Genomic DNA, 17,752 nt, shown 5'->3' on the forward strand with positions numbered 1-17,752 from the left:
AATCCCCCTGTTTGTGTGTGTCCCGTCCCTTGCTTGTAGGGTCTGTGGGGTGGTTTTGTGTTCTTTTTTTTGTGTTCCATGGGCTTGTTGAATCCCCCTCTTGGTGTGTGTCCCGTCCGGTGCCTGTAGGGGGGGGGTGCCTTGCTGTTGTGCGCGAGCCTCTTTTTTTTTTTTTTTTTTTTTTTTTTTTTTTTTTGGGTCTAGTTTCGTGTGCAATGTGTTTCGTGCTTGGCTTGCGTTTGAATACTTTTTCATGTGCCGTTTCCTTTTTTCGGTGCTCTTTGCGCCTCATTTCTCAATTTTTCCTGTGCTCACTCCTTTTTTCTGTGGTCTTGTCCGCCTCTCTCGCCCTCTTCTATCCGCCTTTCTCGGCTCCTCAGCCGACCCTCGCGGACTCTTTTTGCGCCTGCGCAGTACGTCTTTTTGCAGCTACGGCCCATTGCCGGATGTGCCTGCGTCCATCATCCGGTTTAGCATTCTCGGTTAGTAATATGGATGTGTTATGAAAATCTATAGGGTAGACTTAGGAAAATTTCTGAATTTTAAGTGATGCCATTCCGTTTTCTTTATACACCCTATTCTAATTCAGTGACCAGCCTTCATTGGCTAATTGGTTAAGATTGATAAAGTTAAATTATGCTGGAATTAACATTCTGCTCCTAGATGTGCTTCAAGTTTCATAGCTGCATACACTGTTTACACTCCGGAGTGCATCATGCCACAGGCTTTGGTGCATAGTCTGGCATCTTTTCAGTACCTACATGTTACCACCAGTATACTTGTGTTACCAGCACATCTTTATGTTCCTGATGTATGCAAATAGTATCCGCCTCTGTAGGAATAGCACACTTACAGTACATACATATCAGATATAATCACATTTCCTTCTTCTCTTAGTTGCATCAATACATAAATGTCTGTTCATTTTCTACACCTGAACAAAACTAGAACCAAACTACTGTACTTCCAATGGGATCTGCATGTTAATTCGAAATGACTGATCCCTTCTCTGTAAATTCTGCAACCTTACTGTATCTCATTGTCTAGTGTTGTCAGCCTTGGATTCATATTCAGAATCACAAAATGTTTTAAAAGTTGCAGCTTTACAGTCAGGACAGTTATTGAGAACTTATGAATAATTGGGAGTATCCAGATTTTTCCTTATCTGATCTAGAAATACTTTAATATTTTATTATTAAATACCATAAAGTAATTATTTCTGTCCTCTGACCTTATTTATTAACCTTTGCATGGATCTGAGCGTGAAAATATGCGCATTCCAAAAAAATAGGAAAATGCATACTTCAAAAACAAAAATCTGATTTATAAAACCTGGCATACACACATTAGTACGAAATTTACCATTCATAAATCACAGTCACCTTGTAAATATGCGTATGTGAATGTGCCTTGAACGCTGCCCTGAAACATCCATATATGCTAATAAACCTCATACATATGCAGTCTCGATGCTCCAGAACTTCATTGGCCAGTAGAGCAGAGTACCCACTTGATGCATCAAGACCCTGCCACCTACCTTCAAGACTGTACGGCTGCACTCTACAACTGAGAGCACAAGATCATATGTGGCATTATAGCTCTTCTCCTCTGTGCTCTGGTGGTCTGAGAAAAGGTATAAGGTGCCACAGTCTGAGTGGGTAGCAACTATCACCTGATACATACAATGGCATGATTGCTGTTACAAAGAATAGTACAGGCCATATGAAAACAGAGGGTTCAACCAGTTACCTTACCAACAAGCCATTCACTACATACAGTACTGTCATATCTGCCAAAACTGCTTTGCCTCAAAATAAATGAAAGATGGGCTGATCCAGGCTACTAAGACATGATGGTTGCCAGCCACAGTATGGCATCACAGATGACTTGTGCATGAATGGAATGTAACTACTTATGTATAACAAAAGCAGCTTTGTTTTTACTAGGTGGCCTTATTGAATGTGAATGTAGTCCTTTGCTCCGATTACATTAAGAGAACCAGAAACTGTTGTAATTTGCATTTTTATGTTGGCAAAAACATGTTTTGTTTATGTATGTGCACTCATACATTGGATGACTGGATGAAGTGCCTTATCAGTTGGTTAATGTTTTCCAGCACAGCAGGCATTATGCAGTGGAGCTTGGCTGAGATATTCCTAACCTGTCAGCCAGTTACCTGGGAAGTGACAATAAATAGCCAAAATAAAGACTGAAGAAATACCAAAAAGGTTTTTCAGGGCAATCACGTACTATTTGCCTTGTTAAAAAGGAACTAAAATATGGTCAGTGCATCAAATTCATTGTTTTTGAGGTATAATATGTTTGTCACGTCGATGCACATTCTAATAATGGCTATGAATTATTATACACGTGAGTTGTCATTTAGCTGATTTGGCTGCATTTTCCTGCTTGATCAAGAGAGTCGTCATTTCTCATTTTCTCAAAAATGTTGCATATGGATGGGTCAAAATTGCCGTAAAGTATATGCACAATCCCTGTAAAGTTTTCTATTCTAAATGCCAACATTTGCTTGGGATATTGCAAACACACATTTCAAGCCTCCTTTTTTGCATTCATAAGCTTTATAAATGAGGCAACCGGGGTGTAAAATCATCATAATTTAAAACTATAGATTGCTTATACAGGTATAAAGTTTTATTTTTGCTCAGACAAACCAGGATGAATTATAAGGCAGTTTAACTACAGGGCAATTCACATTGAAAGTATTCTCTCTTATACATTATTCCTGTATTGCACCAGTAATTTATCACTTTAATGCATTTGTTAGTCAGTTTTTAAATTGAAGGTAAGTGGAACAGAAAACTGCGGGTACCACAAGATCAAAAGCTGTTTCAGTCAGTTTATAACTTGGGATCAGAAAACAGTGCAAAGGTGCTTACAGGATTAAAGAATTTTAGCAGATCCATCCATCAGAAGGGCAACTAGCCAATCATATGTGCGTAATGTCACATCTCCTGGAACCTCCACATTGAATTTCAACATAAATAATTCCCTCTCTGAAGGAGGAGGAGAATGACATATTTAGTGACATTAAAGACCAAGATGTATTAAAGAGAGAATGAAGACCATTTTGTCTGAATGTCAGTGAACATAAACTTATGCATTGAATCAGTTGCTAAATTAAAAAACCACCCAGGACAAAATCAGCTCTTAACAATGGTAATATTCAGTAAGTTTTTTAAGAGTATATCCAAACTTTTGCTATCTATTATGTTTTCTGTTACATTTTCTTGTATTGGTATGATTTTATTATTATTCTTTAATAAGTGCCAAGTTGATTTTACAATTCTGTACTTTTTCTCTTGAGTGATTGATGTAAATATTAGGGAACTTGGTTCAAGGGAAATTGCCATTTGTTCATCAGGGTTATCAAGGCTGAGAGGTTGCATCTTGATAGAAGAACAAGTGTGTAAGAAGTAAGACAACATTGGTTGGTAAGTGGCATATAAACAAAAGGGTGTTGATACTTTGTGTGTCTGTGGAAAACCTGTGCCCCTACGTGGCATGCTGAAAAGTGACACACTTAAGGCTTTTAAGTCTTGCATACTTAATGCAGAAGGAATCCAATGTGCATTATTACAGAGTGACTGGCAGTAGGGCATCACTCATGCATATTTGTGTGACTATTATCTGTTTATGTTTGATGCGGTCCTATGTAGAATACTACAGAGTGGATGACGGTAGGACAACACTCATATATATTTTTATATATATATATATATATATATATATATATATATATATATGATCTTTGAGTGTGTGTGTATTAATCTTAAGGTGCGGGAGTTGATGAAGGTACAAATGGACTTGGTAAGTCTCACAAATCCCTCAATACTACAATTTCATTGTTATTTTATTTTCCTACACTGAATTCAATTTCCGTTTGCAATGTACATCATCTTATGATACTGTGCTCTGCGAAGAAAGCTATTCTATGAAAAATAAAGACTGATTTAAAGCAATGCAGTGACAAAGTGGTTAATGCTGTTGTCTGTGAGCTCCACCAGACTGGGTTGAAATACCAGCCCTTTTGCTGTCATTGTGACCTTTTTTTTATTCTCAACATTGCCTGCTTATGCTTTCCCTCACATACCCCAGGTTCCACCAACTTCCCAAACACATAGAGGTTATCTTGATATTTGAACTCAAAGTTGACTTAATTTAAGTGATTCTGAGAGGTTCCATACGGTATGTGATAGTTTTCCCATCCTGGATAAATTTCTTCCTTTTTCTTTGTTTCAAATGACCCTACAGTTGTTTAAACTGGGCTCAGAAATTGAACAAATAGATAATTCAATATACAGTTACAAGAAAAAGCTTGTGAAACCTGTGGCACGTGGCTGGGGGTGGCACCCAGCCGGGATGCCCAGGAAGACCGGAGGAAGGCTCACGCCTCCTCCAGACCACGAGGGGGCGACCGCCCTGTTTCCTTTGGGGGCCACGGGTACAGAGTACCTGTAGGTGCCCGTGGTCACCGCCAGGGGGTGCCCCCATGCCTGGAGAGCCCCGGACCTCAGCACTTCCGCCACGCCAGGAAGTGCTGGGGGGAAGAGGAGCAGGGACACCCGGAGTGCTTCTGGGGATGCAGCCGGCACTTCCGCCACACTGGGGCGTGTCGGTGGGAGATTGCTGGAGCACACCTGGAGCTCATCCGGGTGCTCATAAAAGGGGCCGCCTCCCTTCACACGAGGCTGGAGTCAGGTGGAAGAGTGGACGAGGTCTGTGAAGAGAGACAGAGGAAGAAGGAGGCGGTCTGAAGAGAGGCATAGTGTGAATTGGCCTGGACTTTGGGGGAGTCTGTGGGTTGTGTGGCACTTATAGTGTAAATATTAGTGTGTAAATAAACATGTGGTGGTGAATATGACATGTCTGCCTGTCTGTGTCTGGGGCTCATTCCACAGCCTTTAAAATTGCCTAGATTTCTACATTAATCAATTTGTTATACTGTGATCTTCAAGTCACAATAGACAAAAAACTAATTACATTCAAACAGTTGTACTTCTGATAGTACTGAATATATACTTTAAACATTCAGTGACTAAGATAGAAAAAGCATGTTAACATCTAGGCTAATGCCATCTCCAATTGCAGTAAGGTGCTCCAAATAATGAGCTGAGATTAGAGGTGTGGGTTGGAAGTGCTCTGCCCTATGAAAAGGGACACAAAGTTAATATACTGATAAAACTCTACTCATCTCGTGAACAATGTAATGATCAAAGGTTATACCAAAGGGTCTTCTTTGTAGAAGAACAATTGTAGAGGTTCAAAAAGCTTTGAAAGGGTACAAAGGTATTTAAAATTCTTAGATATTCATCAATAAATTGTCTACAAATGGAGTAAATGAAGTACCGTTTTTGCTCTCCTTAGTACCAGGTGTGTTTCATAGATCATGATAAGAGTGCAGTGTGCCATGTTGGAGAAGGATAAACAGAACCTTAGTGTAACTGTATAACTACAGTTTAACTATGCTATAATACATTCTTGTTTATCATGGTGCTAAAGACTGTGAAATTTTGCCGGATTTCTGAAATTTCACCGTACTCTGTGAATGAGACAATACTATTACTAATATTAATACATTTGTCAATGTCTCTGTTCATGTTTCCATTATAGTCAGACCACTGAAAAAGAATAGAATTCATGAAAGAAAACCAACAAGAAAATAGAGTAAACATTAATCTGTCTCTCAGGTTTGCAAAAGACAAACTGAATGTTTGACAGTGATTCTGGGACAATGTTCTATGGGTGGTGTCATGATTGGGTCACAGATTTGCACAGAAATACAGGAGGTTGTAGAGACAGGAACTTTATTCAAACACTGCAAACAAACATGTCTCTTTCTCAAAAGTTTAAATGTGCTCCTTGACAAGACGGAGATGACAGTTCCATCTCACAATTAAAAGAATGCAAACATATCTTCCTCTTCAAAGGAAGCAGGAAAGGACAGAGATAGAGAAAGGCAAACAATCAATCAAAAACTGACAGGTGCTGTTCGGACTTTTAAGTCTGCGAAGTACTGCGCGATAGATCAGTTGCAAGTAAGCCCAGCAAGCAATGGAGCAATGTGAAGGTAGTCTTTCAGCGTCTTTTTTTTAACCTGTAGGGATGCGATCAGCCCCCCAGCTCACAATGGCTGAGACAAGACATAGATTCTTTGGCAGAAATGTGCAAGACAGTGTTTGAAGGAGAAAAAACACTGCACAACAATACCAAAAACTAAGTTCGTCCATGAATCATGACAGAGAAAGCATCATGTTTGGGATTGCTTTGCTGCCTCAGTACCTGGAAAACAGCTACAGTATCATATAGAAAGCAATGAATTCAAAATTGTACAACCAAGAAATTTTACATGAGAATTTTGGGGAAGCTGTCCATTACTTGAAACTGAATTGAAGCTGGATGATTCAGCAAGATAATGACCTGAAACACAGAAGTACATCAACAACAGTATGTATTAAACAGAAGAAACTGTGTTCTGCAGTGGCCAAGTCAGGATCCAGGAATTTCAGAATTTATCATTGAACATTGTGTCTTATAGCCCAACTTCAGTTTTGTTAGGATTAATAGTCTAAAATTCCTCCTAATTGTTTTGTAAGTCTGATCAGCATTTACAGGAAATGTGTGGTAGAGGTTATCACTGCTAAAGGAGGTTGGTTGATCTGATTTTGTCAGATTTCTATTATTCCTGGCAAAACATATCAGTTGTTGTTCCCTGAGTGTCATTCACCTTTATCCAATCAGCTTTCAAGTTAGCCTCAGACCTCATTAAGGATGTTCTGAGTGATTGAAGACACAATTTCACATTTTATAACAGTGGATTTAAACAAACCGATTTCCTTAAGAATTTAAATGGCAAGGAAATATAAAGGGTTCACATACTTTTTCTAGTGTGCACTGTGAATATTTAAACAATGCATTCAGCATTAACAAAAACTGTAATTATTTTTTGTTACTAGTTTAAGAAAGGGTGGCACGGTGGCGCAGTGGGTAACGCTGCTGCCTTGCAGTTGGGAGACCTGGGGACCTGGGTTCGCTTCCCGGGTCTTCCCTGCGTGGAGTTTGCATGTTCTCCCCGTGTCTGTGTGGGTTTCCTCCGGGCGCTCCGGTTTCCTCCCACAGTCCAAAGACATGCAGGTTAGGTGGATTGGCGATTCTAAATTGACCCTAGTGTGTGCTTGGTGTGTGGGTGTGTTTGTGTGTGTCCTGCGGTGGGTTGGCACCCTGCCCGGGATTGGTTACTGCCTTGTGCCCTGTGTTGGCTGGGATTGGCTCCAGCAGACCCCCGTGACCCTATATTCGGATTCAGCGGGTTGGAAAATGGATGGATAGTTTAAGAAAATTGTGCTTGCCTATTATTGTAACCAGACCACCTTTTTTATGAGTAATCAGTGCACAAATCTAGGTAATTTCAAAGTGTTAAGATACTTTTTCATGCACCTCTCCAGTCCTATTTATGGTTTTAATTTGTAGAGAAAGCTCTCTAATTAACAATATTATGAAACATTCATTTCTGTTTTGATTTTGAAAGTGAAAGAAAGTAAATAAGTGAAAACTCAAAAGGTACTTTTAGATCTGGGGTTAATTCAGTAACAATTGTATAGCCTTTAGTACATACTCTATTTTCTCATCAGAATTTTTACACTTTTATTAACGTAGAATACTCAAACATTACTTAATTACCTCCAAGGGATTATTGTACCAATGAACAAAGAAAGACGCACAAACAAAAGTAACACAAAGTTGACAAGTATTAACACTCTTGGGCATTTAGCACTTGTATCCTTAGTGAATGAACAGAATGATTTAAGATACCTGTCCAGCAATAAAAATGTTCACCATGTTTTAGTTCCTCACCAATTCATCACAAGTGCATTTAAGTGAGCTATTAGAGCTGCCAGAAAAAGTATTGTTTGACGTTTGTAAGCATAGTCAGCAATCAATAACTTTAATTCTGTGCCATTTGCTCCTTTAGGATTTGACACACCATCCTTTACTTTATTCAATTTCCTTACAGCAATGGAAAGAATGGTTTTGAACCAATGCCACGAAGCACATTAAAGTGTGAATGAGTGGTCATTTATATAGTGAGGACTATATCATTTTGACATTCATTTGCAAAATTAATAGTAAATATTGATTGAAGTTTTTCGTAAAGACCAGATTTACAATGCACACCTTCACACTGAGGCAGGCACTTTCCTCAATAAATAGTGCAGCGTCATCAGTTTGCAGTGATTATAAGATTAATGCAAATTATTTTTTAACGGAAAATAATTAATAGCTGACCTTTACAATTCTGAAAATGTGAATCTTTTCATTCGAAGTAAAGATTGTACAGAAGCTCATTAGTTATGCAAATTGCTTTGCCTTCTAATTGCTTCTATTTTCAGTGCTGTAAAGAGAAATAATGGATAAAGTTACATATGCTGATGTGCATTTTATGTTTCATGTATATGGTCATTTTATGTCTGGCAAGCTTTTGTAACTGTTAGTATTCCACTATGTGTTTATCCATTCTAGTCTCATGTAAAGCGATAATAACAGCAACTTTGAATTAGTATGGGCGGCCAACATTTGCCTCCTGGGTCATTCAAGTGTGAAGTTTGCATGTTCTCCCCATGTCTGTGTTGGTTTCCTCTGAGTGCTCCACCATCCAAAGATATGCAGGTTAGGTGAATTGGCAATGCTAAACCATGTTTTTATTGTGTGTGTGTGTTCGCATCCTGTCCAGGGTTTGTTCCTGCCTTGCATCCTATGCTGGGTGGTATAGGCTTCAAGTGTGTTAGAAAATGGCATGATGGGAATTAATATTACTTTATGCAATTGGAGTTCACTTGCAAAATTTGAATAATAGCATTGTATTTTTAACATAAGTTACCCATAAAGCAAGTTCAGAAAAATAGATTATTATAAAATAGTGTCCAATATGAATTGAATCCTGTAAGCAGTTCGAAAAACAACAATTTTAAAAAGTAAAATTTAAGTTACTATACAAAATATTTTTGCTTTAAGAAAATAACTGCCTTATTGCACTCATTTTATTTGAAATAAAAGTACTCATATGTAAAATGAAATTTGTACTGTACTTCTGTCTTTTTATGTATCAGAAATTTTGGAAACATTGTATAGTGCATATTTAAAGATATTCCTATGCAGAAGCACCTACATTATGTTACAACCCAACCTGACACAATCTAATATTAAGTATCCAGAGCTATGTGTGTCATTAACCCCTGCCGAAAAAAAGTAACATAGTGAAAAGACCCTTGACTTAATAAAATAATCAAAAGATGCATGCAGAATTAATTTGTTAGATTATTAGCATATTTGCACATCAATATAGTGACTGAATTACTGGAATAGTTCATTTATAAGATGATAAAAAGCAACATTTATCTCAGTTTCATCATTAACACTAAATACACTGATCTAGTTTTAGTTAAATTTGCACAGAGCTTATGAATCATTGACTTTTACTAACAAGGTAACAGATGCTGTTAAACTGTTAACAGTAGGCATTATTGTTTATTCTGGCAAGTTATACTCCAGCATCATTTTCACTCGTGCTCTAACAACACTTGAACATTATCACACTAAACTTGATGGATCACAGGGAAAATACATCGAGATGGTTTTACAACCAGAGATAAGTGAAATGCACTTGGAAACAGCCAGGTGGCTCCATATGTCCTTGTTTTTTTTATTCTTCTCTTCACATTCGTCATCTTGTTCTTTTGTTATCTAGGTCCATGTTTTTAAAGTGCTTTACTTTTACATTAGATTTTTATGATTATTGGACATAAAGAAGTTACCCTAAACCACAGACATTTAATCACAGGGCACACTCACATACACAGTCACCCACTTACTCTTTCGGAGCTAACTGGAAGTTGCAAATGAACCTAACACACATATTTTGAGATAAAAGAGAGAAACAGTAATAGTGAGAACCCCATGTTGGCATTGGAAGAACAAGCAAACTCCTTTCAGAGAATGACCTTTCTAGAACCTTGATACTCTAATGTAGTAGGGTCAATCACTTTGCTATTCTGTTGCCAAAAAGTAGTTTACATATTTATTTCCATAGTTAATATTAATAATAATATATAATAATGAACATTTAAGTTTTGAATGTTTTTTGTTTACTTATTTTCAAATTATTGTAGTCTGTTTATGATCTAAGATTTTTCAGATGAATTTGAGGTAAGGTACCATTTTCAGGTAATGAAGACAGAAGTTGTGAGGTAAGCGGTTACAGTCACTAATCATGGTGCTAGGAAGTAACAACCTGTTGAATATTGATTGACACATGCAAGTTAGAATTTTATTGTACTATATTCAGTTGACAATAATAAATCTGTAAAACTACTTGTGTCTAAAACGATGCAGTTCATTAAAAACATTTATGCCCATACAATGAGAACACATGTAAAGATTTCAGTATGAGTGGCTTCTTGTTTATCAATATCTTCATATTTGGATTTACTTAATCAAATTCAAGTGCCATAGAGTGCTACCCAGAAGAAAAACTAATTATATACATATGGATACAGTAAGTATGTACAGAAATGTGTAGTGCAGTATATGTAGAGTATGCCTTAAAATAGTATCAGTTCAAACATAAAACATTAAATTATTCTTCAAACCCAAATGATCTGTAAAAGATGTTGATAGCTGAAATTTGTTTGTTCTCATTAAGTTGCTATCCACGCCCATCTGCTTGCAAGACATTACTGCTGAAAGAACCAGCCTTTCCATTTTTAAAGACCTCATATTTGCTGGAATCAAGTTTCATGATGACAAGGTGTTTGTTAATGAACAAAGCAAACTGGTCATCTGTCAATGGAGTTTACATTGGGATGGGAGAATTTGGTGAATTTTAAAATGAAAAAACACAATCCTTAATTTTCATACAGTAAAAACTCTTAAGGAAAACCCAACCACAGGGGATGCACAAACCAGTGTGTTTCTTCATGCCGGTCCCAAGCCCGGATAAATGGGGAGGGATTACGTCAGGAAGGGCATCCGGTGTAAAATTATGCCAAATCAATATGCGGACAACAATACAAATTTCCATACCGGATTGGTTGAGCCCCGGGTTAACAATGACCGCCACCAGTACTGTTAGCCAACAGGGTGCTGGTGGAAATTGGGCTACTAACGGATTAGCAAGAGGAAGTAAGGACAGCTATGAAGAGGATGAAAAATGGAAAGGCCGTTGGTCTAGAGATGACATACCTATGCAAGCATGGAGGTGTTTAGGTGAGATGGCAGTAGAGATTTTAACCATATTGTTTAATGGAATCTTGGAAAGTGAGAAGATGCCAGAGGAGTGGAGAAGAAGTGTACTGGTGCCGATATTTAAGAATAAGGGGGATGTGCAGGACTGCAGTAACTACAGGAGAATTAAATTGATGAGCCACAGCATGAAGTTATGGGAAAGAGTAGTGGAAGCTAGGTTAAGAAGTGAGGTGATGATTAGTGAGCAGCAGTATGGTTTCATGCCAAGAAAGAGCACCACAGATGCAATGTTTGCTCTGAGGATGTTGATGGAGAAGTTTAGAGAAGGCCAGAAGGAGTTGCATTGCGTCTTTGTGGACCTGGAGAAAGCATATGACAGGGTGAGGAGCTGTGGTATTGTATGAGAAAGTCGGGAGTGGCAGAGAAGTACGTAAGAGTTGTACAGGATATGTACGAGGGAAGTGTGACAGTGGTGAGGTATGCGGTAGGAGTGACGGATGCATTCAAGCTGGAGGTGGGATTACATCAGGGATCGGCTCTGAGCCCTTTCTTATTTGCAATGGTGATGGACAGGTTGACAGACGAGATTAGACAGGAGTCCCTGTGGACTATGATGTTTGGTGATGACATTGTGATCTGTATCGATAGTAAGGAGCAGGTTGAGGAGACCCTGGAGAGGTGGAGATATGCTCCAGAGAGGAGATGAATGAAGGTCAGTAGGAACAAGACAAAATACATGTGTGTAAATGAGAGGGAGGTCAGTGGAATGGTGAGGATGCAGAGAGTAAAGTTGGCGAAGGTGGATGAGTTTTAATACTTGGGATCAACAGTACAGAGTAATGGGGATTGTGGAAGAGAGGTGAAAAAGAGAGTGCAGGCAGGGTGGAATGGGTGGAGAAGAGTGTCAGGAGTAATTTGTGACAGACGGGTATCAGCAAGAGTGAAAGGGAAGGTCTACAGGACGGTAGTGAGACCAGCTATGTTTTATGGGTTGGAGACGGTGGCACTGACTAGAAAGCAGGAGACAGAGCTGGAGGTGGCAGAATTAAAGATGCTAAGATTTGAACTGGTTGTGACGAGGATGGATAGGATTAGAAATAAGTACATTAGAGGGTCAGCTCAAATTGGACGGTTGGGAGACAAAGTCAGAGAGGCAAGATTGCGTTGGTTTGGACATGTGCAAAGGAGAGATGCTGAGTATATTGGGAGATGGATGCTAAGGATAGAGCTGCCAGGGAAGAGGTAAAGAAGAAGGCCTAAGAGAAGGTTTATGGCTGTGGTGAGAGAGGACATGCAGGTGATGGGTGTAACAGAGCAAGATGCAGAGGACAGAAAGATATGGAAGAAGATGATCCGCTGTGGCAACCCCTAATGGGAGCAGCCAGAAGAAGAAGAAAAACTCTTAAGGAAACTATGTAAGATTAAGTTATGACACTATACAGCTAAGGCTAGCATATTGAAAGTACCCTATCAACAATGAAACTGTCAAGCCACATAGAACCACCAGTTAAATTCTCTGCTGCTGTGGTTCTAAGTTTAATACATATTGACTTTTTTGTGTGAATGTTTTTTAATGTTTTAAATAAACTGAATATACAAAACAGAAAATGTCTCAGAAGACATTAGTCCTGCGTCAAACTCTGACCGAGACATTACTGTTTGATTTACACACCAGCTTAATATCTTCATGCACACAAAATGACATAATCATTTTATGCAGATAACATTTATTTTACATTTCAGTATATTTTACAAATTCTTTTTTGTCAAACACTAGTGTAATTCTTACTTTTCAGCAAATGTAGTATTCTGCTTGATAAGCACAGACTTAAAAGACAAAAAAGTAATAGTAACTGAAACATAAGATAAATGGTGACATCCTTTTTGTTTATTTTATACTTAGAGTTTATATGTTTCTTTAAATCACACACAAGTTTTTAGTGTTATTTTAGAGTATTCAACAAGTATGTTGTACCTTATTTTAGTTAGTATGACAAGCTGGATTGTTTTTACAGAACGATTGTATGTACATTGTAATTCTGGAACAATTAATTCTCAGCTTTTCATTCTTTCATCAGCTTGGAGTATTTTACATTTGAATCTATGTAGTCTATATAGTCAAAAATATATTTTATATATTAAACTTATATATAATAATAAGTTTTGTAAAAGGTCACTGCCATAATCAAACATAGCTTTCAGTTAAAAAGAACCTTTAAAACATTTTATTTGCACGGTTATTTAGATTTATGACATGCACCAGGCAGAGGATAATAAAACCATATTCCTGTGTTCAGGAGCCAATAAACTTTAATACATGTTTAATTATTACACTATGACTATATATATATATATATATATATATATATATATACACACAGTATAAAAGGGACAAATGTAGCCATCGATTACTGTACGCTAAATACTGCTTGTAACTGTGCAGTGTGAGTTTGAGAAGCAAATGAAACAGATTAATACAGCAATAACATCTCACTTTCAGGGTAAACAAGTGGAGTCCAAGATGGCCTCAGGCTTTCTTCCACTTCATACTGCCAAACAAAAGAAAGTGTCATCTTAAAGAAAAGGATGACATGTGATTTGTTTTAATGGACTTTTACTGTAAGCCTTTCAACATCAAACTAAAAGTGTCCTAAGACCTTCATGCATTTGTTGAACTTGTATTCTTAATCAAGAACAGATACATGCCGGGAAATAAGATTAAATGCATTCTTTACACATTTCTGCTCTGAAGAATATCAAACAGTCCGAAGTTTTCTTTTCTGATTATTATTATTAGTACAGATACCATTTTAGTATACCATAGGTAAAATTATTTCTTTCGTATTTAATTGACCACTATTTTTTAAATTTAATTTGCATTGATGCAAAAACAAAGGTGATATCCTGGTGTGGACCATAGTGGCGGTCCACTTACCTAACATGAGCAATATTTTATTACATCTCCTCTTACTTACTTCTCTCATTTCTTTGGCCTTTCGTCCTCCAGTTAGTTACAACCTTGCCTCGTAATACTATCCCAACTCTAAACGCACTGCTCTGGTGGCTGGTGGGGGTAGGAAACAACTTTCAGGTGAAGCTCAGAAGTTCCTTCTGGGGTTATAAATGACATAGCCATCAGGAATTAGAGCACCTTCCTAGAACCACCACCCTCCTAAGGCATCCCTACAATCCTGCACCCCAGTTCTCCCTTAAAGAGCATGACCTCTGATTCCTCACTTTTCACCATCTATATGTATGCTCCCAGAGTAATCAATTATGTAGTCCTACTCATTTGGTTGAGTATAGCACCCCCTATTGCTGATAGTGTAGTGATACTGGCAAGCAGCTAATGTCTCCTATCCTCCACTAAGTTTCAAGTGGCAGTCCCTAGAGGGCCCTCCATTACAACATACAGACTTTGGGACTATTTCTGCTGTCTGCAGTACAATACTTGTTATACTAATACCAAGCCACATAGCCAGGAAAAGTCTTGAGAATATTGCTTGAATTGATCCCTAGAACACTACAAACAAGTGAATGAATATAGCCACCGTGAAAAAAATGATCCTAATGAAAAGATATTCAAAAAAAATAATGAAGCACCAGAACGTTTGTAGATGTAGAAAATATGGGCTGCGTGGAAACCGTAACTGTTCTGGCTCATTTTAAATGCTCAGATGGATGAGACATTCTTATTACTTGCTAGTGACTATTCCAACATTATGATCCCCTGTAAAAAATGCCTACATTAACTATTTTTTTTATATACTTTTTTAGTAAAATGCTTTACAAATGTTTGCTTTCATCCAATGCACCTCGACAAAAATAAGTGCAAATTAATCAATTAAGTTTACATCAACATTGCCAACCATCTGCAAAAAAAATATAAGTAATATGCCAATAAAAACATACATAAATAACTAGTTACCTGTTTAATAAATTGATTGAAATATTATAAATTGTGGACAAAAGTATTCTCCAGTTCTCTGGATGTAAGGATTTATCCCAGTAGCCTGGAGTTTCTTGAATGGTAATATGGCACACTCTCATTTCCTTTTTGAGCCTACTCTCAGGGCTGAGATGAGGAAAGCTGGAAATTTTGTTAATTCACCTAGAGAAGAAGTACATTAAGCTAAACTGCATCTGTTTTTCTCTTATACTGCACATGAAAATATTTTTTTCCTGAAATAATTCAATGTCATAAAAATTGCCAAGGAAACTATCAAATGTTTTGTCATTACAGTATATACAAAATGGTTTAACTGGCTTGGTAACAAAAGATTAACATGCACCCCAGTCACATTTAATAGAAATAGTTGTTATAAAAGAAATGGAAAAGTAGTGAGAAACGGCAATGCAGTGGTTAGCTACCTTACGTCTCCAGTATCACGGGTTGTATTCCCAAACTGGACACCCAAACCAGTGGACTTCAAACTTGGACTTTTGAAATTCTTCTGATATGGTCTTACATGGGGCCTAATAACAAGAGACAAATATGAAATGGTAGAATTAGCTTATGCCAATCAATGCAAGTGTCTTTTCAGAAACAGTTGCGGCTAAAATTGAGGATCTGCAGGGTTCAATTCTAGTTCAACCCTGCCTTTTTTATTTGATTAATTTATATAAAGCTATAGTTAGTTAACCTTTATGTTCAGTTTCAAACTTGGAATACATTGGAATATTGGAATTCTTATATCTGAAATGCAGTAAACTGTAACAAAAAATGCAAAAAATAATAAAGAAAAAGTAGAAATAAATAAAAGTTTCTCAAAACAATTAGGAACATTAAAATAATCTACTAAAACACGTACAGACTAAAGAAAAGTGATTTGAAAAGTAAATGTAAGTTGTCCAATAAATGCAAAATAGTTGCTCTTTAATGTATCTTGAACATTTTTTCAAGTTACTATTTGGAGATGACACAAAATAAGGTGGCTTAGTAGAGACCCTTCAATCAACAAAATTCCTATTGATGCTCTGGGATAATATTCAGACACAGATACACTTTATTTGTGGCAAATTAAATCTTTTGTAAATAAGTGCAAAGTTGTTGACACAGGAAGTAAAAATATATTGGATGTGGGTCTACAACTACAAGGTGTGCCATATGAGAAAGACTAGTACACTTACCACTGTTCTATATTAGATAGAGAACAGGAGACTAAAAAGGCCTGCTGTAATTCTGATTTTTTTTTTAATATTTATGTTATATTTAAACTGTATATTGCAGTGTGTGGCCACATTTGAAATACTGGATGAATCTGGTGTCAGTATATTATAATTATCCTCTTTTTATCATTAGCAAAGAAATGGCAATTGAAATATGTACAATGGATTTCACTTGTTAATTTAAAATGTTTTCTTCTATTAGAACATTGAGTCGCTAGTACAAGCAAGTTAAGGGTACATTTTACACCATTGTTAGGAATTATACACTCACCAGCCAGTTTATTAGGTGGACCTGTTCAACTGCTTGTTAACACAAGTATCTAATCAGCTAATCACATAGCAGCAGCTCAATGCATTTAGGCATGTAGACATTTTCAAGATGACCTGCTGAAGTTCAAACTAAGCATCATATTGGGGAAGAAATGTGATTTAAGTGACTTTCAACATGGCATAGTTGTTGGTGCCATACAGGCTGATCTGAATATTTCAGAAACTGCTGATCTACTGGGATTTTCACACACAACCATCTCTATGATTTACAGAGAATGGTCTGAAAAAGGGCAAATATTCAGTCAGGTGTCTGGGTGAAAATACCTTGCTGATGCCAGATGTCCCAGGAGAATGACAAAACTGGTTCAAGCAGATAGAGAGGCAAAAGTAACTCAAATGGCTTCTGATGGCTACTAAAAGGAGTGTAACATGCCATGTCACAAAGCTCAAATCATCTCAAACTGATTTCTTGAACATGACACTGTACTCAAATGGTCTCCACTGTCACCAGATCTTAATCCAATAGGGCACCTTTGGAATGTGGTAGAACAGGAGATTCACATCATGGATAAGCTGTGTGATGCTGTCATGTCTATATGGACCAAAATCTCTGAGGAATGTTTCCAGCACTTTGTTGAATGTATGCCACAAAGAATTACGGCAGTTCTGAAGGCAAAAAGAGGTCTAGCACAGCACTATGGTGTACCTAAAAGTGCCTGGTGAGCGTATATTCACATAGACATCTAGACTCATGGAAGAACTTAGTTGAAGTAGCACTTTCAATACCATTTGAAAACACAAGCATTGCTGGTAGGAATAACCATTTTGTAATCTAAACAATTTATATGTTCAGCGGTCAGAGCAAATCTTATTGTCTTCAGAAGTGTTTACAGACTTGTATACTGGCGCAACTGATTTGCTAGGGTCACACTGAGAGTCAGTATTAAAGATGGAGGTGCCAACTTTGTCATTTACGATGAACATGGCCCTGAATCGCATTGCACACTTTGCAATGGTGCTTACTTATTAAGGCCACTTTTTAAAAAAATTA

The sequence above is a fragment of the Erpetoichthys calabaricus genome, chromosome 2 (assembly GCF_900747795.2).
Source record: "Erpetoichthys calabaricus chromosome 2, fErpCal1.3, whole genome shotgun sequence".
Lineage (NCBI taxonomy): Eukaryota > Metazoa > Chordata > Cladistia > Polypteriformes > Polypteridae > Erpetoichthys > Erpetoichthys calabaricus.